This window comes from Chiloscyllium plagiosum, unplaced genomic scaffold (assembly GCF_037043375.1).
Source record: "Chiloscyllium plagiosum isolate Xiang-an unplaced genomic scaffold, Cpla_swu_hap1 HiC_scaffold_39, whole genome shotgun sequence".
Lineage (NCBI taxonomy): Eukaryota > Metazoa > Chordata > Chondrichthyes > Orectolobiformes > Hemiscylliidae > Chiloscyllium > Chiloscyllium plagiosum.
This window is the reverse complement of record NW_028270177.1, coordinates 24,465,095-24,491,089: the sequence shown is the minus strand read 5'-3', so window position 1 is coordinate 24,491,089 and position 25,995 is coordinate 24,465,095. Positions and strand designations below refer to the sequence as shown.

The following is a 25,995-nucleotide window of genomic DNA, read 5'->3' as shown; positions in this document are numbered from 1 at the left end:
CATACAGTCAAACAGCTCGGAAACAAACCCTTTGGTCCAACAAGTCCATATCAACCATGTTCCCAAACTAAACTAGTCCCACTTGCCTGCATTTGGCCCATATCCCGCTAAACCTTTCTTATTCATGGACTTATCCAAATGTCTTTTAAAAGTTGTAACTGTATCTACATCCACCACTTTCTCTGGCAGTTCATTCCAAACACAAACCACACTGTGTAAATGAAGTTGTCCCTCATGTCCTTTTTAAAGGGCTCTATTATAACAAGGTACTAATCTGCTGGGAAACGAGTCAACGTCTAGCATAATGTAATCAGGTATATAAAGCAAATCGTCCAAAATGGAGTAAGGAAGTGGGGAAACAGAGAGCACTGGTCTCCACCCCTTGGACAGCGGCTCAACTCTAACAGCATCAGATCTGGGACTGCCAATGAGCTGCCAAGTATGAATTAACACTCTACTCCAGAATCAGCCAACTAAAACATTTCAGAACTGCCAAGATATAAAAAGGATTTCCTTGAAGGTTCCTAGTATCATTGGACAAATTTATCCTTTAGATATAAATACAGTCACTATTGTCCGATCTCATAAGAGATGACTGATGGTGGTTTAAAATGAGGGTCACCACATCTCAGGCAAGGGGTTGAGAATGAGAGTTTTTCTGGTAACTTCAGTCAGTGCAGGAATCATGTGGCGCCCCTGTGCAACCTAGCCAACTGAGCTAACCAACCCCCTGCTCTGTCATCAAATCCCCATTATCCTGAAGAGTAACACCCAAAAGGTCAGGTCAGTGTTAGGTGGGAAGATTCTAAACTAACATGGGAAAGCAGCAAGTGTCCGATAGCTGAAAGTGGCTAAGAGGAATCATAGTGCAGCACCACCATTAGTGGGAAATAGCAATCAGACGTAAAAATTAAACAAAGGATTTATTCTACAAAACCACAGCAGAGAGAGAGAGAGAGAGTGTATGGCCAATATAACCCACATCAGAATGCCTTGACTTCAGAAAAGAATCAGAGTAATTCCAAAGCTGCATGGATTAATCTCCACCTGAGCACTGCATCAGACATCTTCTAGAGTCACACTTCCTGCATTGAGAACACTGCCTTAAGTTCAGTTTCCTTTCCACTCCAAATGCAGCTCCCGTCTTTCTGCTCCACCCAGGAAGGCTCCAAGAGGTTACAGCAGCAGGAAGCAACCCTCTCAGCTCCAGCCTGAACCCCACTGCTCCTCACCTTACTGCTCTTCATTTTTAGCCTTCTTTGCCCTTGATGACATGAGTTTGAGGTTTTGCAAGCATTCACATTTTAAAGTTTAGATCAGAGAGGTGCTGGAAAAGCACAGCAGGTCAGGCAGCATCCGAGGAGCAGGAAAATCAACGTTTCGGGCAAAAGCCCTTCATCAGGAATGGAGACAGGAAGGCTCCAGGGTGGAGAGATAAATGGGGGGGGGGAGGGGGGGGCTGGGGAGAAGGTAGCAAAGAGTACAATAGGTGAATGGGGGTCGGGATGGAGGTGCTAGGTCAGGGGGAGGGTGGAGTGGATAGGCGGGAAGGGAGATTGGCAGGTAGGACAGGTCATGGGGATGGTGCTGAGCTAGAAGGTTGGAACTGGGGTAAGTGGGGGGAGGCGGTGGGGGGAGGATGGGAAATGAGAAAACCAGTGAAGTCCACATTGATGTCCTGGGGTTGAAGTGTTCCGAGGCGGAAGATGAGGCGTTCACTTCAACCCCAGGGCATCAATGTGGACTTCACCAGTTTCCTCATTTCCTCTCCCCCGCCTTACCCCAGTTCCAACCTTCCAGCTCAGCACCATCCCCATGACCTGTCCTACCTGCCAATCTCCCATCCCATCTATCCACTCCACCCTCCCCCTAACCTATCACCTCCATTCCCACCCCCATTCACCTATTGTAGTCTTTGCTTCCTTCTCTCCAGCCCCACACACCAAACCCGCCTCCCCCCCCACCCCTTCCCCTCCCCCCCCATTTATCTCTTCACCCTGGAGGCTTCCTGCCTCTATTCCTGATGAAGGGCTTTTGCCCGAAACATCGTTTTCCTGCTCCTCGGATGCTGCCTGACCTGCTGTGCTTTTCTAGCACCACTCTGATCTAAACTCTGATTTCCAGTATCTGCAGTCCTCACTTTTGCATATTCACATTTTAAAGTCAGGATTGAGATCAACATTACTCCCATTAATATTTAACAGTGAAAACTGCCTGTATGAATTATTACCCCACTTAATGTAGTTACAGTCTGCCTGACACTAGAAGACCTTGTACTGATAGATTTTGCACCCACAGAAACAGGCTATATGGTCCCCATCCAAATTTAAAACTTCAGGAAGTTGTCACTTTATCCAAGTTATAGTCTACAAGAGATCATATTCTAATTCCACCTACCAAAAAATTAAACATCACACAACACCAGGTTATAGTCCAACAGGTTTATTTGGAACACTAGTTGATGAAGGAACTGCACTTGGAAAGCGAGTCCTTTCAAATAAACCTGTTGGACTATAACCTGGTGTTGGAAATGTGTTGCTGGAAAAGCGCAGCAGGTCAGGCAGCATCCAGGGAACAGGAGAATCGACGTTTCGGGCATAAGCCCTTCTTCAGGAATGAGGAAAGTTTGTCCAGCAGGCTAAGATAAAAGGTAGGGAGGAGGGACTTGGGGGAGGGGTGTCGGAAATGTGATACGTGGAAAGAGGTCAAGGTGAGGGTGATAGGTCAGACTGGGGTGGGGGCGGAGAGGTCGGGAAGAAGATCTCAGGTTAGGAAGGCGGTGCTGAATTTGATGGATTTGACTGAGACAGGGTGGGGGGAGGGGAAATGAGGAAACTGGTGAAATCCGAGTTCATCCCTTGTGGTTGGAGGGTTCCTAGCCGGAAGATGAGGCGTTCTTCCTCCAACTGTCGTTTTGTTGTGGTCTGACGATGGAGGAGTCCAAAGACCTGCATATCCTTGGTGGAGTGGGAGGGGGAATTGAAATGTTGAGCTACCCTCTAGCTTCAACATTTCAAATGAAACACAAAGTGAACAGAATACAGAAAAACTTAACCTATTCCAAAACCCAACAGATTATCCCAACTTAATGATGCTGTTTCAACTACTTACAACAATCCACATATACAACCCCTTGGCAAAAAGAGGAAAACCCACACGGGTCGTACAGGAGAGATGTCAGAGGGATTCAGCATGGAACACCTTCTTCCCTATGGCTGTTTCTTTGACCAGCAGCCTCAAAAATGACTGACTGCTTTCTCGTAACAGCCAAACCACAAGACCAAAACAAAGTAAACCAGAGTAACGTTGAGCTGGAAGAACTGGCCACTCCCCTGTCATTGTACAAGTGTTTTTTTATAAACTTAAAGGCTTCCCCAAGTATATCACCCCAGACATTTTAGAGCCTGTGTCTTTAGGACCTCCTGAAAAAAAAAACAAGGACAACATAACCTTGTTAAAGGAGCAACATCATCACATACATCCCTACAAATGACTCCCAAATCCAAAACAAAATGTCCAACACCAATCTCCGTGTAATACCACTTCCCATCAGGCTGAGAAATTACCTTTTATCCCCACTCCTGATTTCTGTTTTGTTTTCCATCATCTACTTGTCCCTTGACCCCACACACCCAGACTTTAGACCAGGGGTCTATTGTGCAGTACCGTATCGGAGACCTGAATAAATTCCAGGACCTTGATCATTTATAGTCACAGGACCAAACCAAATGCCAGGTTTGCAAAAATGTGCATAAAAAGATCAGCCTTAGAGTCTAAGGATGTAGCGACAAATTTAAATGAACCTGCCCCTGGCCCTACATAATGTCAACTAAGACAACAGCTTTCATTTGATGTACACAAACATCTCCATTTTTGTTACTTTACTTCACACAGCAACCCTAACGCCAAGCCCCCAATAGATATCGACTGAACAGTCAGTGACACAAATAGTCAATTAACCAAAACACTGCTAAGGATTGTGGGAATTGGTTCAATATTGTGACTATGAGATAGTTAAATTCATACATCTGTAACGAGAAAAGCAAATAGAAAAAAAAAGAGAAAAACCCTCATCTCAGCTTCATTCCAGATGGGCACAATTCAATGGATTTAGAATCAATATTAAACCCAGTAAAGCCAGCTAAAATTCAATTTCAATAAATAATAAAAACACAATAAGTATGTTCCAGTTTGCAAAATGGGATTTTTTTTGGATTTACATTTAAAAACAGACTAAATGTCTGTGAAATCCAGCATTTGTATGTTTAATAAATGTTCCACAATATATTCAGTTAATAAATATTAAACATAAAACTTACACTAGACACATAAACTGCAAATAACTTTAAAATCCCTGTAAATTTTGTTGATCTTATGGTATATTTATTAACTCTATTAGTTTCTTTAAAAAAATGTTAACAACAGATCTCTGCAGCTGGCTATTAAACTTCACCTTCTGTCTCCTCCTCCTGCTGCTGTTGGCTACTACCTGGGTGCTGATTCCAGTTCTTTCTGCGAGAAAGTTTCTCACCTCCATTATAATAAACTAACCTCAGTGTTGGCAGAGTGTGAGAAATCATCACAGCAGGCCAATTATTCTGGGTAGCTTAGCATAGTTAGGATTTCCGACAGAGTTTTAAAAGCCAATCATTTAGCCAAAAGCAAAAAACGTATCACTTGAAAACGTATATGGGCCGGGTGCTGGCAGGTGGGACAAGATTGGGTTGGGATATCTGGTCAGCATGGACGGGTTGGACCGAAGGGTCTGTTTCCATGCTGTACATCTCTATGACTCTATGACAATGCCGCAGAATTTACATGGAATATAATGCTAGAGTTTAATGCATACATTGTTAATGTTTAAACAATTCAGCAACAGGAAGAGATATCCTGTGGGTCATGAAATGTCACAAGTGGAAATAGTTACATGGAAGGATGCACGTTAAATTAGGAGCCAGGGTTTGGTTTTAGGATGCGTAATTTTACAATATATATTAATAATCTATATCTTGGTGTGCAGGGGTTAATTTCCAAGTTTTCATATGATACAAAATTTGGATGCATTGGAAACGGAGGAGCACAGCTTACAACTTGACAGGCATGACGACTAGTTAGGGGGTGGGCAGTTGGGTGGCAGATGCAGTTCAGTGTAGAGATATATAAGGTGATACATTTCAGTAGAAAGAACACAGAGATACGGTATGAAATAACGACTGCAAAGAGGCCTGGATATACACGTGCATAGGTCACTAAAAGGTGGCAAAACAGGTAAAGTAAGCAATGAATAAACCATGTGGTATCCAAGGTTTAAGAGCAGAGACCTAGAGTATTAGACTGAGGAGGTTATGCTGAATTTGTATTGAACACTGGTTAAACCTCAGTTGGAGTACTTAGCATAGTTCTGGGGGTTAGATTTTAGGAAGCAGGTGAATGCTTTGGACAGAGTGCAGAAGAGATTTATAGGAGTGGTCTCAGGGATAAGCAACTTCATTTAGAGAGACAGATGGGAGAGGTTTGCCTTGGAAAAAGTGGCAAGAGGAGATTTGATTATTCTTTTCAAAATCACGGAGGGGTCTGCTCGCAGGAGAAAGGAAAAAGAAAAAGTGTCCTCCAATAAATATGATTGACAACTCGTGTAAAATGGTAATTTGCAAAAGGAAAAAAAAGGGAGGTAAGAAAACTCTTTATCACCCAGCAAGTAACTAGGGTCTAGAATCAATTATCGAAAAATGTGGCAGAGACAGGTTCAACTGGACATTCAATAGAGCACTGGACTATTATTTAAATGGAAAGAAAATTCTGAGGCAGGAGAAAGGCATTGTCATAACGCTCAGTTAGTCAGCCAAAGCAGACCCCCATTATGGGCTGAATGGCATCTTTCTACACTGTGACAATTCTGAGACTCTGTGCAATTGATGGATGATGTGTGTCATTATTAGATTAGATTCCCTACAGTGTGGAAACAGGGCCTTCAGCCCAACAAGTCCACACCGACCCTCTGAAGAGCAACCCATCCAGACCCATTCCCCTACATTTACCCCTGACTAATCCACCTAACTCTATGGGCAATTTAGCATGGCCAATTCACCTGCAAACCTTTGGACTATGGGAGGAAACCGAAGCACCCGGAGGAAACCCACGCAGTCACGGGGAGAACATGCAAACTCCACATAGAGAGTTGTCCAAGGCTGGAATCGAACCTGGGATCCTGGTGCTGTGAGGCAGCAGTGCTAACCACTGACCCACTGTAATGAAACAGCTCACTGTGAATCTCTACTTGTTCAGAAAAGAGAAAAACAGAGTCCCATTTCAGCAGACTGCTCATCACTGAAATAAAAACAAACTTTAGCTGAAATTGCTGGAGAAACTTACTAGGTCTGGTGGCAGTATCTATGGAGAGCATTAATGTTTCAAGCCTCATATGACAGCTTTGGAACTATTAATCACATCCAGCAACTTAAAACATTTTCTTTGCCTTCTCATCTTCTCACAGTTTAATAATTCTTCTTCTTTCCATTTCTCATCCTCAACCACATTACCCATGCACCCAATTTTCCCGAAACCTTTCTCAGCCTTCACAATTAAAAAAATCAATTATTGGTCTAGTCAGTCACAAAACCCAAATGCCCCATTCAGCCATTGCTTCACAAAACTTATTAAAACTGAAGGGGATAAAATAATTCCAATGTGCTGGCCCCAAAATGACCTGTTCTGGAAACTATTTCATGTTTGAAAGTGGCAGAGGCTGTATAAATACATATCAGAAATATAACAATCATTGTGGAAGTGATGTCTTAGTGCATGCCACATTTTAAAGAAAACAGTTCAGTTTAAAACTAGCTATCCCATTAGTCCTGGAAACAGAGATAAAAACCTGACTTCTTGTCAGCTGTGTGACCAATTGTTGCAACCATACCACAATTTCCTGCGATACAAAATAGCAGCTTATTGTTAACAACTAACAACCGAACCGTTAATGCAGGCTTATGTCCATATTTACAAATGCCGTGTTTCTATGCTCCTCCCCTGTTACACATATATATATTTTTAGGAAAGGTTGTGGCTGATTTCAACAGGCCAAGACAAGGAGGAAGCATCCTACCCAGAGTTCCATTGAACAGCCTACCAGTAAACTCAACTAAACCTCCAATGTATCTTTCTCACTTCTTCAATACAACATCAAAAAAGTCAACACTTAGAAAAGCATTCATTCTCAAGTCAGAGACAGAGTCTTGGAGACAGGACTGAGCCCAGGGCAGCGCCAGGCACAGTACTCCTGGGGGCAGCCACTGCCTGCAAGGAGAATGCTATATTGGAGAGACAAGTTGGAAAAATTAGCTTGCTAAGTTGAACAAGAACGCAAATGAAGTGAGGTAACATTGCACACTCACTGTATATAGCTCTGCCAATAACAGTTGCACGGTCAGTTTAATCAAACCGTCAAATCTGTAATCATTCAATGAGGAAAAAGTATCTTAACATTAACATTTAATATCAATTTCAGCACGGTCCATTTTTAAAAGAAATTGGAAGGAACATGTAGGAGAGGCCCAGGGAGGGCCAGTAGGCTCAATTGGTTCAGTGACTAAAATATGTTGTGTGAGACCTTGCCTCCAACAGGGTATTGTACCCGAAGAATGTAATTTTCCATCACGTAAAAAACTGGATATCGTGGGTGTTGTTTAGATTAGATTCCCTACAGTGGAGAAACAGGCCATTTGGCCCAACAAGTTCACAGCAATCCTCCGAAGAGTAACCCACCCAGACCCATTTCCCTCTGACCAATGCACCTAACACTATGGGCAATTTAGCATGGCCAGTTTTCCTGACCTGCACATCTTTGGACGATTGAAGAATCCAACAGATATCTGTTGCAACTAACTATTATATACAAACATGACCTTCCTCAGAAAGCAGTCTCTAGGCTCTGGAGTCAAGGGACAAGTAGATGATGGAAAGTGAGGACTGCAGATGCCAGAGAGTCAGAGTCGGTAAGTGTGTCGCTGGAAAAGCACAGCAGGTCAGGCAGCATCCGAGGAGCGGGAGTGTCGATTTCGGGCATAACCCCTTCATCAGGAATTTCTGAAACGTCGACTCTCCTGCTCCTCAGATGCTGCCTGACCTGCTGTACTTTTCCAGCGACACACTTACTGACTCATATTAAGATATTGGCTTATAACAGAGTGAAGTATCATGCTTCAAATGATCCAATTGAAGGTGGACTATGAGATCTTTATATTCTTCAGTTATGTGTTATGATACAGTGAAGATATTATGAGCAGGATTCTCAGAGGCATACCAACATACTCACTGTAAGAGTATATAGTACAAGTTAATGACAGCAGCACAGGTTTAATCCGTACACCAGATCCTTGAACCTGGAACCTTGGTGTTTCCTAGAGGCATAAAAATCTACAACGTTGGCATCAACTTTAGGAATTTTTATTTCCATTTCTTCCCATAACAGAGAAAGATCAACTTGCAAATGTACTACAGCGAATGAACCCTTATATGTTTAATATCACGTATGGAATAACAATATCCATGTATTCCAGCAATGTAGAATTGATGAATGGTGTGTGTCTATTTGAGAGGATAAAACATGGCACCATGAGGGGTCCCATTTTCCCAAGCTGGTAAATCTCAAACTAAAGGCAAGAACTACAGAAAGATACCTTTGCGTAGTTCCATTATTACTGCAATGGCAGTTTTCAAATCATTACATGTAACTGGTGCCTGTATTCAGTTTTCTTCCCTGATGCTGGTGTCTTATTCACTGGCTAGAAGCTGTGAACATGATCATCAGCCCCTCCTGAATGCTGACAGAAGGCTCACTAATTAAATCATTTCAGGAGCTGCCACACGGGCATTGATTCCTCTATGAGGCAGGCTCACTGTAAACAAAACACATCTGTATCACCAAATTAAAACAGGCAGACAAAAACACTACTGTTCACTTCTTATTGGTAATGTTGGGATTTTAAAAAAATTATCTAAAAACTGTGAACAGCTATCATATAAATGCTCGAATAATGATGTTTGATGTGGAATTCTTTTAACACCAAATTGAGGTTCTATGTGAATGCAGTCCAGAGGTGGAATTCCGGCTCACCCTAAAGCCATACTGAAGGGGAGCAGGATTCCCCAGAGAAACCTGTACCACTGGGAACTGACATCATGCCTCATTGAATTTACAGTCTGCACATTTAGCAAATCAAAACAAAAAAACCCCACACAATTTCATATTGAATGGCAAACTGGCAAAGAGGCATGTAATAGTGATTGGAGGAACAGGGAGCAGCGCAACACAAATAATTTCACTTGGCCCTAAGCAGCAATGTCAAGCCCTTAGAATAGCGCTGGGCATCTTTTAGGGAGAGTGAGTTGGGGGAAAAGGGAATGATAGTCAGGCTGATGATGACTGCATGAAGAACTAACAGAATACTTAACAAGTAAGAATTTAGGATTGAGCTGGACAGATCTACCCTTCCCCCCTTCATCCTACACACAAACATAGCCTAACTTCATCCACAAAGGCAACTGAGACGTGGAGGAGGGAAACAGGGGCTGAAAGGCAATTCACTTCCAAACCCCACTTCTGTCTGAGGTCAGCTCAGAATGTTTCCCATCAGAGGCCAACCAAGGTCAGTCTTAGTTAAACCCAGTTTCTTAGCTCAGCTCCAGTCCCAACACCTTTCCAGTTGATGAGGGCTTGGGTCCAACTCATTTTCACTCACTAGCTCGGCTTCTTAACCAAAAGACAAAAATAATAAGAAGAAAATTACTGCAGACGCTGGCATCTGTACTGAAAACAAAAAAAATGCTGGAAATCACAATGGATCAAACAGGTTCCAATGGCGAGAGAACAAGCAACTCTGTTGAAGAGTCAGCTGGACTCAAAATGTTAGCTTGCTCTCTCTCCATGGATGCCACCCAACCCGACAAAATTAAAAGGGTTTATTAGCTCTGCCACTTGGGAATCATTAATGGCCATCTTTATTAATGAGTCAATTCAAATTATCAATTGATTGCTTTGGAATTTTTTTCTGAAATTCACGTTTACTTTTGTGGCTGACTTGAAACAAGGCCAGAAAATTCGCCTAGCTTGTCTCAAGTGAGAATTGTCAGGAAACTCTCTTGCCATGAGAGATAGTTCTAGGATTGAAAGTTACCAGGCTGAGAAAGGAATAAAACAGAAATAAACTGTCAAAAGTGAAACTCACTTTGTCTGGGTCTGGAGAAGTTGAATGGCTACTAGCGAGACACCAAAGTAGATTCGTTGTGTTAGAAAAAGGACAAGTCCTATCCTGCAATTTAAAGTTCAAGTGGACTACAACAATTTGTTTAATCTATTGTGCTTTTCGTCTGTTCATGTTCAAGGGGCAGAGAGAGAACAAAAACAGGTTCTGATTTTGAGAAAGTTAATCTTTTACTAAGTAGTTTTGACAGTAATGACAGCTCCAGATATCAGAGGGATATTACGCTGAAGAATATCAATAGATTGACCAAGCAATACAAATGAAGAGATGTCAGCCAAAATGAATGTCATTTGTTTCTCCAGGTGTTGAGTAATTCATTGCATTTCCAGTGTCTTAATGGATTTGATTTTGACTCATTAATATAGAGATTTCTTAATTACATTTCTCAGTTCAAGTTTTAGCATAAAGCATGTTCAGCTGAAAATATTCACATTTTAGTTGTAAAAAGCATTCATATTTTGCCACCACTAAAATATGGTGTTGTTTCTCCAGGTGTTGAGTAATTCTTTGCATATTTCACATCTGCAGGACACCCAACAAATTCTTTAAGAGGATTGCACAGCAAAATATAAATGGAGAAAACACAGCAATCAATTTGCACACAGAATTCTCCATAAACCGGAAAAATGATGATCACCATATCATCTGTTTTTTGGGGTTAGCATTTCCAATATCTTAAGAGAGGACTTAGAAAGTGAAGCTGCAGAGAAAGCTTTTCTTCACTGTTGATGACCTTACATAGCATAGATTGCTGCACTCACTGTCCGAGTGACGGTTAGTGATGCAACACCATTTTCCTTCCCCTTGGAAATGGAATTTTTTTTCAAAAAACAATAGAAAGAAACAACAAGACTTGAAACTGCAAAATATCAGTGGAAGCATTCTCTCCTCCCCCAGATATCATGCCATGAAGCACTGGATTTAGTTAATTGTAGAAATTCATCGAGCGTTGTTCAATAATTGAAAAGGTTATGCTGACAAATAGTTGATAGATGTGCAATTTAAACCAAGATTTATACTAGTGATGCACGTTTGATTAAGATCCTTATTCATAACAGTCTTTCCACTGATTCAGTACTTGCATTCTACAAACCATTTTGTTTTTGGCACAATGCATAGATAAACAAAAGCAGTTTATCTTCATTTCATACTTCCAGTATTGTATTGCAAAGAGAGCGCACCAAGTTATCGGTAGGCAATAAAGTGATTTGCATCCGGAAGCAGGTGGTGGAAGTTTTTGTGCAATCATTTTGCAAGATAGCAGAATCTACAAAAAGACACCTCACACAGAATATTTCCAACCACAAAAACAAGGATCGAACACGGATGACAAATTAGAAAAAGGAATAGTTTCATTACAAAGAGGAAAATTATCAGAATTCGAGTGGCTTCCAATGTATTCAAACTAACTAGAGCAGATGCTCATTTCAAATCTGCAATGGATAAACTTCTGTCAAGCAAAGGTATTAGAGATATGGATCAAAAGCAGGAATTTGGAGTTAGATCACTTTCAGACAAGATCTCACTGGACGGTGGGACAGGGTTCAGGGGCTGAATGGCCTACTCCTGCATATGTTTGGTTTCAACATGAACAAGTGTGGTTTAAATTGTTGCAGTCAGTTGCATAATGCGTACATTTCTCCTCACTGATACATTACCTGAATCTATTTAGTCCTCGCTGAAGTACATTTCAAGGAGACTGTAGTCTTCTATCATTGGAACAAATGAGGAGGAGCTTTGGTGATTGCCCAACTTTGAAGCATTCAGTCTTGCTGTGGCATCCCCTGAATGGCATTTTTCATAGGTGCCAGTGGGCAGGACATCAGCAGCAGACACACTGGCCAACTTTAATCTCGGATCAACTAAACCAACAGCATAAAGAATGGCACTATATTGAAGCTGGGACTATCCCAACAGGCAAGGTTTAGATACACTGGATAACCTATCAGCGACATCAGTGTTGACAAGATCAAACTTAAAATTAGCACTGCTGATAAAATCGAGGGAGGTAGCGCAGAGTAAGAGGATGCAGCACTTTGACTCACTCCCTTAACAGATAAGGGAGATTCAGAAAATGTGGCAATATTATTACTTTAAATAAACCCCACAATGTTGCAGAACAGTCGGGGGCGAGACTGATCTGCAATAGATGTAGAATCGTCATTTGACAGAACTTAACAAAGTCGCCATGATCCTCTTCCAGACCACATCATTTCAAATTCTGGATTCTTTTGAAATATTCCCTCAATCATTTTCACTCAGAGTTTGCTTCAATGTTGGTGGTTTAATAGCAAGCGGTGGAACTACCTCGAAACATACACTTTTAACTGTAATGTCTGTGTTCTGGTTAGGCTGATACAAAATCTACTGGAGATGAGATAAATAAAGCAAAAAACTGCTTCATTTTATTCAAAGCAGATCAGGAGCAGCACCATGCATACCTAATATTAAAGTCCCAACCCAGTGACAGTACAGCAGGGGCCCAAGCACAAATTAAACAGCAGAAGCAGGCTGTAATAGACAGAACAAAGTGATCCAACAGCAATAGTTCAAAATTCTACAGTCCTGCCACATCTAGCCAAGAATATTTCTGAGGAGTAGGCCAACTGAGAGAGAGCAGGCAGCTCCAAAAACAGAGTCATAGAGTTTTTACAGTTCAATAGAAAGCCCTTCAGCCCACTGTGTCATGTTAGTCACCAAGCATCCAAGTATTCTAATCCCATTTTCTGCACTTTGCCTGTTGCCTTGTTTGCGATGGTATTTCCAGTGCACATCTATATTTTCTTAAATATCCTGTGGTTCCCACCACCACCACTCAATAAGTTCCAGATACTCACCACTGTTTGGGTAAAACATTTTTCGTCAAATCCTCTCCATACCCTGTACTCCCCATCCACCCTGTCAATGCCCCTCAATTTTGTTTGGCTCAATTAGGTACGCCTCTCAACACTTCTCTGCATGAAGGTGCACAACCCCAGGCTATCTAGTCCTCATTTCTGAATTTCTCCAGCCAATGGAACATTCTGGTGAATTTCCACTGCATCCTCAGATCACATCCTTCCTATAGTGTGGCAAGATTTATTGCAGGGCACCTTAACTGTCCTTCATCATGGTGGGGGTTTATCTAAAGTAATAATGTTGCCACATTTTCAGAATCGTCTTTAGCTGTTAAAGGAGGGTTCAAAGTGCACCCATCTTTATTTGGATGGAAATGTAGTGTTATGACACGGTAGTGAACCCTTCTATTAATTAAACTAAACATCCAGAAGTGCTCACCTCACCTCATAATCTGTTCAAATATGAGTGACAGAGAACTCCCAAATTCCACTATTAAAAGAAAATAATATCAATTTATTATTTAAGTCTCAAAGTGAACATTTTACAACAAGTATTCACAACTCTAAGTCCCCCTTTCGCTTAACTGCTTATTACCTGCCTCCAACTCTATAACAATATACTGTTCCAATAAAACACTTATTAAAATTTAGTTTCAAAACCATACAGCAGCTGTCGTCTTCAGTGTCTTTCTTTTTCTGGCTGAAGATCTCCCTGGGTCATCTTCTTTCTTTTACTGTGAAGAGGTTTCATATGAAATGGTACCCTAAACAGAGAGTGTTTCAATATCCTGGGATTCTCTCTCTCTCTCAATGGCAGTTTCTCTGTCTTTTTTATATGCCCAACATAAGTTCATCTCATTGGTTCGATGTTGGCAAAATGATAAATTCAAACTCGAATGGGTTTTAGTATCCTGGGGCATAAATTAAACCGATTGGTTAAATTCAAACTGTTGCCAAAACAGCAACCAACACAGGTATCTATTTCACAGCCAAATGTTACATATTTTCAATTTTTCAGTATTCTCTGAGATTACTCTTGTAAGCTCTCAGTGCAGAACATCATTCACTCTCTCTTAAAGGTACAGTACGTACTGTCAACTTCATAACAATAGTGTAGAAAGGTTTGGAGAGAAAGCAGGAGATTGGCAATAGGTAATGCTGTTTGTTTGAAGAGGTAGTGCAGGCACAATGGGCTGTAAGGATGTCTTCTGCATTATAACAATTCTGTAATTCTGTGATTGAACTGCACAGTGCTCTAACAGTGACCTGATTAACACTGTATACAGCTCCACCATAATGTCCTGGGTTTTGTGTTCAGTGGCATGACTTATAAAAGACAAGCATCCCATATGGTTTCTCAATCCCCTTATCGCCCAAGTCTTGCTTTCTTCAAGGATCTAAGGACATGTGTGCAGCAAGGTCCCTCTGATCCAGTAGATTTCCAAGGGTGCGAGGATGTGTACCCAATGCGCCAGCATTGCTCATAGATCAGGAACTAATAGAAAGTAGCAAACAAAACGCTGTCTTCAATCTGATTTTTTCTGCACATAATAATATTAAAAACTAGTCAAACTATGTCAGCTCCGTACAAACTTAGATGCAATTTTGTCTGTCGTTATTCACTGAAAGAGGAATCGCAGCCTGTTATTGTTTCTCCGCTCAAGGACGTTCATGTCCTCTCTCAAATGGGCAATAAGCCACAGGCTTGAACTCTGACCCTCCCAGTTCCTCATCTGTTAAACCGAACAATCAAGCTCCCAAAAGTTTCAACTCAAGGCTATCATATCAACACCTGAATCAGAAGTTGTGATCTACGGCTTCAGGAAATATGTGCAGTAAATGCCAAGGCCAAGAGACCAAGATATAAAATACAATGCTTCTCAATAGATCAACATCATCTACTGCTTCCCCTTGAATTCAACTGGGCTCTTAATCTTCCCCATTAACTTCTTACATTAAATCAGGCATGCAAAGAAAGTACAAGTTTCTGCGAAATGTTCTTTGTGGGGCTTGCAAAGTTTTGGCATATTCATGCTTTCACTGCAAGTTCTCAATTGCTGTCCTTGTAATGCAACAAAAAGGTAAAAGACAGAACACTCATTTGAAAAGACCTCTGCAGTTTAAACTCATGGCGCAGCTTTAAAAATTAAATAGTTTCAACATTAGCTTTCAGGTCAAGGTGGCAATTTCGTGGAACATCTGTTCCAGCTCGCTGCAGAATCAGTACCAATACTGCAAAGAACGATGAGGGGTTTTAATTTCGGTATTTTAATGAATAGTATAAACACAGCAACTTTAAACCTACAGAGAGTATCCCAGTAATACGCTCAGAGCTTCAATCACTGGCACGCTGTGAGACACGCCTCAGCTGCTCCAGTTTTACAGAAGGTCAGGGGAAAAAAAAGTCACAGGTTTATAAGGCAACTTCCAGTTGTGAATTCTGCAAGTTACTGAGGGCCAGGTTCAGACCCACACAACGACTATCTTCCAAAGACTGTAGCATTTCATCACATATTGTTCTTTTGTCCAAGAAACAGTGAAAAACAAAATTTCACTCGCATGTTAGTGCAGATCACCAACATCAGTCTTGAACATTTTACACCAACACAAAACAGGAAATCCCAAAATGTTCATGCCAAGCTAAGCTAGTGAAGTAAGGAACATTTACAGATAAAAGCCACAGTGTTTGCCCAGACTGGAAACATCTGTTTACTTAAAAAAAGAATACAAAAAGAATCTTTATGAAAAATTGCAGCTTTAATTTAACAATAATTAATTGTTGATAATTAATGCAGCTTTAATTTAACAATTACTGCCTCCATAAGGAAGCACATTCACTTTAAATATTTCCATGTGAAAGTCTGACAGACAGGATTTCATTCCAAGGCAATGGTTCCATCTAAAAATGGTCAAATACTGGAGAGGCATGAACTCTTTATACAAGTCACATAGATTATCACTTATACACTCCAAAGTTTTTAAGTACTGCTCCATTTCAGCAACTTCCCCTTGTTTATTTTTTCATCTAGAAATAAGTTTAACCTGGTAGTTTTAGCCTGCACTCATTGCTCTGACATTTTTCCCTTTCAAGGATGGCAGAATAATGCAAGTCATCATTGGTCAATGGTTCGCGACATGTTTTTAAAATACATTAGCACGGCAGCACTTCTTTTTTCATTATGGTGCCAGTTTCAATTGATAAAAGTACTGCTTATTCAAACCACTACTTGCAAAAATATAAGCACTGGGGAAAATCCAAACTCCAACAGGCATGAAATCTCTCCTATATCATGACATCATGAGAGAGCAGGCTGCAGGACACACACTGGATATAACTCAATGGTATTGACAAAGGTTGTGACATCAAGTAGGGCTGATGGTAGAACCTGGAGACAATGCAGTTGGGTTGGTCAGAAATAATTTGAAAACTGTGCCAGACATTGTTTCTAAAATGGGTGGGACATTAAGGTTATTTAATGGAAAGCTGTCATTTTCTAAATGGCTTAATTATTGAGGGAATTGCTGAGTGTGAAACTGAACCAAAGAACACAAAGATCTAAAAGGTCTTATGCAGAGCTAACTCCTCCCAGCTGGGCAGGAGGATGAGAATGAGAAGATTCACAAATGAACACTACCCCTCATTGATAGTGACCCCAACTAATAAAGCAGAGAACAAAAGAGTAAGAGTTAAGTACTATGGATTTTGGAGATTGGAAACAAAAACAGGAAAACTGTTGGAGAAACTCAGAAGGCTTGACAGCATTTGTGGACAGAGAAACAAACAGAGTTAATGACTTGAGTCCAAGAATCTTTTTTGGAATTCATAAGGACAGAAGAACTTTGCTTCTGAAGAGCAGTCATGTTGGACTCTTAATATTTAACTCAGTTCCTTCTTCGGATTTCTCCTCGTTTTCTGATGTTGCCATTTTCTCTAGAACAAAAGAAACTGCTCTACAAGTTCCAAGAGATAAGGAAACACTGAGAAGGCTCAGCAGGTCAGGCAGCACCTGGTGGGAGAGAGGAAGTGCTAGCTTCAGGCCAACGACCCAATTGTTCCTGCAATGCTTCAGGTGCTCTAACTAGGGCTGAGATTACAAGATGCTGATTAGGAAATTTACATTCCTTCAGTCAAAAGAAATGTACCAGTTATTGCACGGATTTTGAATGGGGCTTCTGCCACTATATTGACCACTGCACATCATGACAAAGAGATGTCAGTATATTGTATACAGACTGTTGGTCAGTGCTCCAGACTGAGATGAGGAAAGTGGGTCAAAGTGTATGTAAATACAAATCAGGTGCAATGAATGTTATTTTCTGTATTGCCAATTTAAACCACTAAAGACAGCTTCCTGTACTACATTAAAGAAAAACAAGATCAATATAAGCATTGGGACGCTCACACTTATACTGCAAACAGTTCACTGGAAAACAGACATTCACACTTACAAATAACATGTGAACAACTTGCGCTTTCAGCGTCAGCAGTGTCCTCAGTAAGGGGCATATATCACAGAAACATAACAAGGCCAGTTCCCCTGGCTGAACAGTAATAGCTTTTTGAATTGCAACATTATAACAGAAGTCAAAATGAAGGGTTTTTCCTTTTACAAAACCAAGATTATTAATAAAACTGCAGCTGTTGGAAATCTGAAATAAAAACAAAGAGACAATTCCAAGGCATTCTCAAATTTAAAACTCCAAGCTGGACTAGATTCAATGAGAGCTGATATGACCACAACTGGAAAACCAATCTAATTCTGGATCTTATAAGAACAAGTAATTTTATAACTGGAAGACAACCAATGAAAAAACAAGTAAATGTTTCAACTTTGATTCAGAAATTTTATTCTAGCAAACAGACAAAGTCGATTGCAACAAGAAACAAAACTGAAAGGATACCTTAGCAACATATATTCATACAAGGGCATCTTATCAATTACTGAATCCCTATTTCCTTTCTCACTGCCCCTGCTGTATACAGTTTCCTGAACCTGACCCTCCCCAAATTGGCATCAGAAAGAAAGTGAAGGTGGTACCCAAGAAAAAGGAATTGGATGACTCTCCTATCTGATCAAGTATGCTTTCCACTGTACGTTAAAATAAAACCCTCAAGAAGTGCAACAGATGAAACAGGTTCTGGGAATAGGTTCTGACTAAGCAGGAAGAATAACATCCAACTAACACAATGAAGTTATCAAACTACAGTGCTGTTCTGTTAGCAGAGTACAGATGGTTAATTGAGCCCTATGGATCGTGCACATTTTAAACTGGCCTCTACTTTCTTTGGTAGATGATAAAATCAAAATCCATTTACCAATGTTACCCAGCGACCTCTTCCTCCATCTCCATATTAGACATCACCATTAAAAGAGGAAACCTGAAAGGGTTCAGAAAAGATTTACAAGGATGTTGCCAGGGTTGGAGGATTTGAGCTATAGGGAGAGGCTGAATCCGCTGGGGCTGTTTTCCCTGGAGCATCGGAGGCTGAGGGGTGACCTTACAGAGGTCTATAAAATTCTGAGGGGCATGGATAGAGTAAATATTCAGGGTCTTTTCCCTGGGGTGGGGGAGTCCAGAATGAGACGGCATAGGTTTAGGGTGAGAGAAGAAAAACTTAAAAGGGACTTAAGGGGAAACGTTTTCACGCAGAGGGTGGTGTGTGTATGGAATAAGCTGCCAGAAGAAGTAGTGGAGGCTGGTACAATTACAGCATTTAAAAGGCATCTGGATGGGTAGATGAAAAGGAAGGGTTTAGAGGGATATGGGCCAAGTGCTGGGATTCGATTCGGTTAGGATATCTGGTTGGCATGGATGAGTTGGACTGAAGGGTCTGTTTCCAGGTTGTACATCTCTATGACTCTATGAATGAGCCTCAGTGGTCAAAGGACAGTGCAGCTGGTCAATAGATAAGGCAATGCTGTCCCACATGTCAGGACAGCAGCTCCACATCATTTCCCCACTGCCAGCTTATTTTCAAACCCTGTGGGTTCGCTATCCGGTACCCAGTGAAAGTTTTTTGGAAGGCTTAAGCACCAGCTTAAGTGCATCGTCCACTGCATATTAAACTGCAAAATCCCTCAAGGGATGCAAGAGTTGGAATATTTCATTTTAGGAATGGCTCCAGGTTAGTCAGCTGCACCAATATCCAATTAATACAATGTGATGATCAAAATACAGCAAATGCCAAGCAAAATTCACAACTTGGTGCCAAATGAACTGAACTAGCAACCTGAACTAGGAACCTCAGAATAAACCACAGAAGCTTCTTCAGATGTCAGAATAACCCAGTTTGCAGAAACAAGTCCAAAACAGCACATTTCCCTGTGGCCAGATGATGTCAAACCTTTTTATCTAATGAAAAAAAACCTAAGGGGTGTTATATTTTAACATTTTTTAGAAAAATACCCAATGGGAATCTTTTTACTGCCTTGAGCCTCTTCATAGAATCCCTACAGTGTGGGAGCAGACCAGATCATTCAGCCCCATCAAGTCCATACCACCTCTCCAAAGAGCATCCCACCCAGACTCACCCCCATACCCCTGCATTTCCTTTGGCCAATCCACCTAATCTGCACATCTTTAGACTGTCGAAGGAAACCAAAACACCTGGAGGAAACACCCCACAGACACAGGCAGAATGTGCAAATTGCACACAGACGGTTGCCGGAGGCTGGGATTGAACTTGCGTCCCTGACACTGTGAGGTAGCAGTGCTGACCACTGAGCCACCATGCCTCTTGTAACACCCACTCAATTAAATGCAGGATTTGCAGGACTGAATTAATTCTGAAAAAAAACTCCTGATACCCAGCTATTAATTGCTGCATATTTTCAATAGAGTGACTATGACCTTGTGGGCAGATAAATTAAAAGATCATAACCAAAAAGTAAATAATTGCGATGCTCTCACAGTGTTATTGGTAGTGCCCACACACTAGAAATCTTCCAAAAGGATCAACCCCCTGTTCAAGGCTCAGCTAATTGAGCAGGTTATAAATATCTGAACAAGTTTTATCACTTTGCAATTAATAGACTGGTAAATCAAGTGATTTGGCTCAGATCTTGGAATTCACTCCAGGCTGAATTACATTGTAGGGTAAATACAAGTGCAACTCATATCTGCTGTCTAATTGCATTATCTTAAACAGGTTTTGATAAATACCATTGATGCATGCCATAAAGCAGCAAGTGCTTTGTTTAAGGAGTGCCATTAGCTTTGGAATATTTTCAATTACCAGCAATCCAAAAATCAAATTAACGAGAAATGACAGAAATGGCAAGTCTAAATCCTAGAAGACTCAATGGTTGGAGCAAACATATCCATCAACCCTGCTACACCAAGGATTGGATGAAGGACCAAGGAAGTCTTTAAATGATGAGCACCCATTGTAAATGTCACAGGGTTCCAGTTTAAATCTCATGCCAGCATCATTTTGATGTAGCTCCACCGCCCTAGTTTACCTTCTTTGGATTTTTATATTTTTGGTTATAGTGGGCAGTGTTTATGGCTTATTATTTGTAAATTGGTGACTAGATTTTAAACAAAAATTTTAAATATCCCACTCTATAATAAAAATCAAGGTTAACATTCAAAGTCCAGCACTTCCTCAGTACTGTACTATCAGAAGCACTATCTTCTAAAGGTGATGTCAAATTAAGGCCCCATCTGCCTGCTCCAGTGGATGTAATGGATCCCATTTACACTAATTAAATAAATAAAAAGACAGGAACATTAGCCCTGCTGTCCTGTATAATACTATTCCTTCAAACAACCCACAAAAAAAAACAGATTCATTGATCTTACCAGAGGATGAGCAATAACTGCTGGTCAACCCAGCCACACTCATCTCACAAATGATTGGGGGAAAATAAACTTGTATATTGTCTGTGGGAGTGGCTGAGTGCAAAATGACCTGCCCCATTTCCTGCATTACAACACTGACTGCACTTCAAAAAGGTATTTCACAAGCTCCATATAATTTTAAAATAGCCTGATGATTATAAAAAGTGCTATGTAAATTCAAGTCTTACTTTGTGAAAATTAGTCAAGACATATTAGTCAACCTTAGCAGTTACGGTCATTTGGAATTGTAGTCATTACACCAAACAAAGCAGATGTCTCAGGAAATTCCTTCCAGTGACCTTTGCTTTCAACATACAGCAAAACATCTCATGCATTTAATGAAAGTCATTCCACTCATTGGCCAACATGGACCGTTGCCAAAGCAACCAAAAACCACTGAATCAATTCACAGATACGAGAAGGAAAAATGATGGAGGAATTGAATTACCTGATCAGTATTGGAAGACTTTCCGGTAAGGACTGGACCTTGAGATAGAAGGCCTGGAAAAAAAAACAACCAGTAGGACAGTGAAGTTAATGTCCCCTTTTCATCCTTCCCTTCTCCCCATTATTTGCTACAAATCTGGAATTAAAGCAAATCCCGCCAAATATCTGGGAGCCATGTTGCCCAGGATGCAAACCCAAAACAGAAAGGAAGCCAGGAATCACTTCTGATTGAGATATCAAGCTACCAATTGCTACTGGAGCCCTTTATCATGTGCATGCAGTCATTCTGCAAAAGCAAAAAGATAATGGGGAGCTTTTTTTTTTTAAAAAAGCATTGCTCATTCTAGCTCACAGTATTATCCAAGGTTCTACACTGTTTGCCATAGCAGCATTACCACCAAATCAATTTACAGAATTACGGAGTTGAGATGAGAGATAAAGGGCTGTATTCAGTCCAGACTTGCTTCTGAAGAAAGAAAACATTCTAACAGGATATGGCATGACTCATTTTGTGGAGCTGGAAACGTTAAACTGAAGGATAGAGTAAACAGCTGATAATACTGCAGTCTTCAGACATGACAAATACATAGGCCAAGGTCTCCATGTAAGTCACTGACATTTAATTTTTTAAAAATTCTAATTTTTTTAAAAAACTGATAAATAAAACAAGAGACAGAGCAAAAAGAGATTAGCCCCTTTCCTGGATTCAAACCTATTTATTTATTTATGACTCAAGTAAAAACAATGGTACCCAGACCACAGAAGGGGCCTCAGCTAGTTTGTAAGGATCCTAAAGCTGGTTAGAAAACATCTTCAAATTATGCTTCAAAGCACAAACGTGGTTGAACATGGCTAGACTGGTTTGCATGCACAAACAAATAAAAGGTGACGTTGCCAAAGACCATTGGGCTGCTCCTTGATTGGAGAGGGACAGAGATGTGATGATGGTTTAACCTGAGGGTCACCATGCCTCAGGTGAAGGAAAGGGTTAAGAGGAGGCTCCCTACATGGTAACCTCAGCTGGTGCAGGGTTGAGAGGGGGAGCCCTACATGATAACCTCAGCTGGTGCAGGAATTGAACCCACACTCTTGGTATCACTCTGCATCACAAGCCAGCCATCCACCTGAATCAGCTAATGACCTCCTATAAATACATACATTCCAGTTTATAGGGTGCATTTTATTATACAGCATAAATGCAAGTTGCTGTTGTGTTGATGTATTTTTTTTCTCTCTCAGGATCTTCCTCGCAGTGGATCAGAATAAAGATGGAAGAAAGTGAGTGGCATCAGCAGCGGTGAGTTTACAGAAAATAACTGCCAAACACTTGAAGCAGATATTGTTGATAACCATTTCTGCTCCTTTCTGAAATGGCCATCGTTGAAGAACCAATCACCGTTTACTTCAGGTTGTGGTGCTTTAACTACAATAGCTGCTGCAGAGCACATTGAGACTGGAGAGCTAGTTTATACAATTTGTAAACTACACAGAAAGCCTGTGAGGTGCCTCTCTGAATGAAAGCATTAGCCCATCTATTTACTACCTTAAAGTGTCTTATAAGCCCAGAAAATACTTGTTGCATACTATGTCACACAAAGTGACAGTAAAGAGCTTGAGTGTTACTGCAGAGTTCCTCGGTGATGCAGATCAAGAGGGAGATTAGGTACTTGGTCAAATTACACTCCAGCACCAGCAGCGAGGCTGGCAAATGCACAGCACCAAGAAATGCTGCACTGTCAGAGGTGTCGTCTTATGGACAAGATGTTAAATATTACCTTCCAGGCAAACATAGAATTTCCTTGGCACTGTTTCAAAGACAACCAAGAGTGTTTCTCCTGGTGCACGTCCATATTTATCCCTCGATTAGCATCAATAGGTTAGGTGCTGTTTGTGGGAGTTTGCAAAGTGGTGATCACATTTCCTAAATTCTAGCTGGAATTTCAAAAAAAATGAAGGTAAGTCAACAGTTACTTTACCTGCAGCGTTGCTTAGGTTAGCCCTCTTAACACAAGAAACTGTGTTTGTTATAATGGTGTTGGACTTTTATTACGACCAATATAATCAAACATTAGTTTACAACAGAAAGCACTGAGAGCAGCAAACTTCCAATAAAGTGTCATGCTTCAACTGACCCCTGGGTAAGATGGAATGTGAGACCTTTGTAGCCTCAGGTCACAAACTGTCATAAAGTGATGGTATCATGATATCTTTTAAAAGGTTTAGTGATCCATGTGATGTAACACAAATAGGCGGGGGGAGTTCAAGACTAGGGGGTATAATTTTAAGGTGATTTTAAAAAGACATAAGAGACAAAGTTTTTACGCAGAGGGTGGTGTGTGTGGAATAAACTTGCTGAGGAAGTGGTGGATGTGGGTACAATTCCAATTTTTAAAAGACGTTTGGATAAGTGCATGAATAGGAAACATTTGGAGAGACATAGGCCAGGAGCAGGCAAGTGGGACTAGTTTAGCTTGGAATTATGTTCGGCATGGTCCTATTGAACCGAAGGGTTTGTTTCCGTGCTGTATGACTCTATGACTCTATAATGCTTGGAGCATCTCAAAGTTATGAAGGATGCAACATAAGTTCAAAGATGAATTTGGTTTGATGCCAACAAATGTTTGGCACAAATCTCTAACTGGCCTCATCAGTCACATACATCTAAAGCTCACATTCTTGCTCATAAGGAAAACGCAGAAGTCTCCAAAGAGTCAGACAGTAATCAAAACAAACAACAAAGAAGATAATATACACAATGTTCATTGAGCCAGTTTGGAAAATGCAGCTCAGGAAGTTATGCTTTGAGTCATTATTAAAGTTTTAATATCAAGAAGCAATCATTGGAAGGAACTAGGAAAAACTAATCACCAAGTTGTCCCCACCAACTCTGTGTGGCAAGGATGGTACGGGAATGATTAGGATCAATTAAGACAGGAAGTTATTCAACAGTGTACGGGGGCAAGTCAGGAAGTTAAAAGAGATTTGAAGACATGGCTCATATTTTAGGGCTGGGTTTGTAAGTTAAAGACTATTTTAAAAACCAGGGGACAGAGTCTTAAACTGCTTACCCTTTACTCCGAAACTGAGATAAGGAAGAATCTCTTCAGAGAGTAGTGAACCTTTGGAATTCTTTACCCAGAGAGCTGTGAAAGCTCAATCACTGAGCACAGTCACAGCAGAAATTGCTATATTAATTATATGGCAAATGGTGAATGCATGGGAAAGTAGCATTATGACAGATGAGCCATGATCTAATTGCATGATGGAATAAGTTCAATGGGCTAAATGGCCTATTCCTGTTCCTTAATTAGAACTCCACGTGTCAATGTCCCAACCCAGTTCAATTCCATTTGAAGTATCAACCAGGGAAAGTAAAATGGCCAACTGGCACTCAAAGATATTGGAGCAGAGATCTAAGTTATACAATAATACTATTGTATAATGTCAGCTAGTGTTCTATTGAATTCTTTTAATTTCAATCCAGGAGTTGGCTTATAACATTTATTCAGAAAATTCATTCTGAATTTCATTCAAAGCTTCTTTAAATGTTAGCATTAAGAATAAATTTCAGTGGCTTTCTCTAAAATATTAGACTTTTTAAAAAAAGACTTGCATTTATAAAGTGCCTTTGATCAGAACTTGCAAAGTGCTTAACAACTAATGCAGTACTTTTTGCTGTACAGTCATTGTTATAGTGCAGGAGACACAGTAGTCAACAAACTGTCATGACCAGCAAGATGATATTGACGGGTAAATCTGTTAATAGATGTTGATTAAGGAATAAATGTTGGCCTTGATAATGTGGTTAATTCCTCTCAGGACTGCATTGGAGTATCGCCATGGATTTTTGAATGGTGCTTGAGTCTGCCAATTATAACTCAGAGGCAAAAGTGAGAACTGCAGATGCTGGAAATCAGAGTCTAGATTAGAGTGGTGCTGGAAAAGCACAGCCAGTCAAGCAGCATCCGAGGAGGAGGAAAATCAATGCTTCAGACAAAAGCCCTTCATAAGGTTCGGATGAAGGGCTTTTGCCCGAAACATCGATTTTCCTGCTCCTCGGATGCTGCCTGACCGGCTATGCTTTTCCAGCACCACTCTAATCTAGACAATTATTACTCAGAGGTAAGGATGCTAACAACCAAATCAAGGTGGAAATTTGGAAAGATTATTTGCGTTCAAATCCAAGGAGTATTATTGTGAACCAATAAGTTTAGGAAGAAAATAAAAGAATTTTATAGAAATGCTTCATTTCAGAGAAGCTTCACTTGACCATTTGCAGGGATCAAGGGGTTACTGTGAGGGTAGGTTAAGCCTGTACCGAAAGGAATTTAGAAAATAAAACAGGTGTAGTGTTATTGAAACACAAAAGATCCTGATATGATCTTATTCAAAGGTGCAGCAGGCTCGAGGTGGTGAATTGCTGACTCGTGTTCCTAGTTTTTATGGGACCATCATTTTATTATTATTTTAACCCAGAACCAGAAAACATGTTGCTGTATATGACCCAACAAATGTGAGAAATTAATTATCACCATCTCCATGTATTGAATCCAATCATTAAGCAATTATATAAGACAAAAACAACTGATGACTATGTTGAGAGTTGG

At 40.6% G+C, this 25,995-nt stretch overlaps 1 protein-coding gene across 5 annotated transcripts in view; it reads right to left on the bottom strand.

The window, feature by feature from the left end:
• Positions 1-25,995, bottom strand: part of rab27a (RAB27A, member RAS oncogene family) — a 131,116-nt gene that overhangs the window by 88,800 nt on the left and 16,321 nt on the right. For 3 of the 5 annotated variants that reach the window (XM_043677504.2, XM_043677502.2, XM_043677503.2), the window contains exon 2: positions 21,390-21,442. The exons of the other annotated variants lie outside the window; for them this stretch is intronic. The gene's annotated coding sequence lies outside the window, so the exon portion shown is untranslated. The remainder of the gene's footprint in view (positions 1-21,389; positions 21,443-25,995) is intronic. 5 annotated transcript variants of the gene reach the window in all.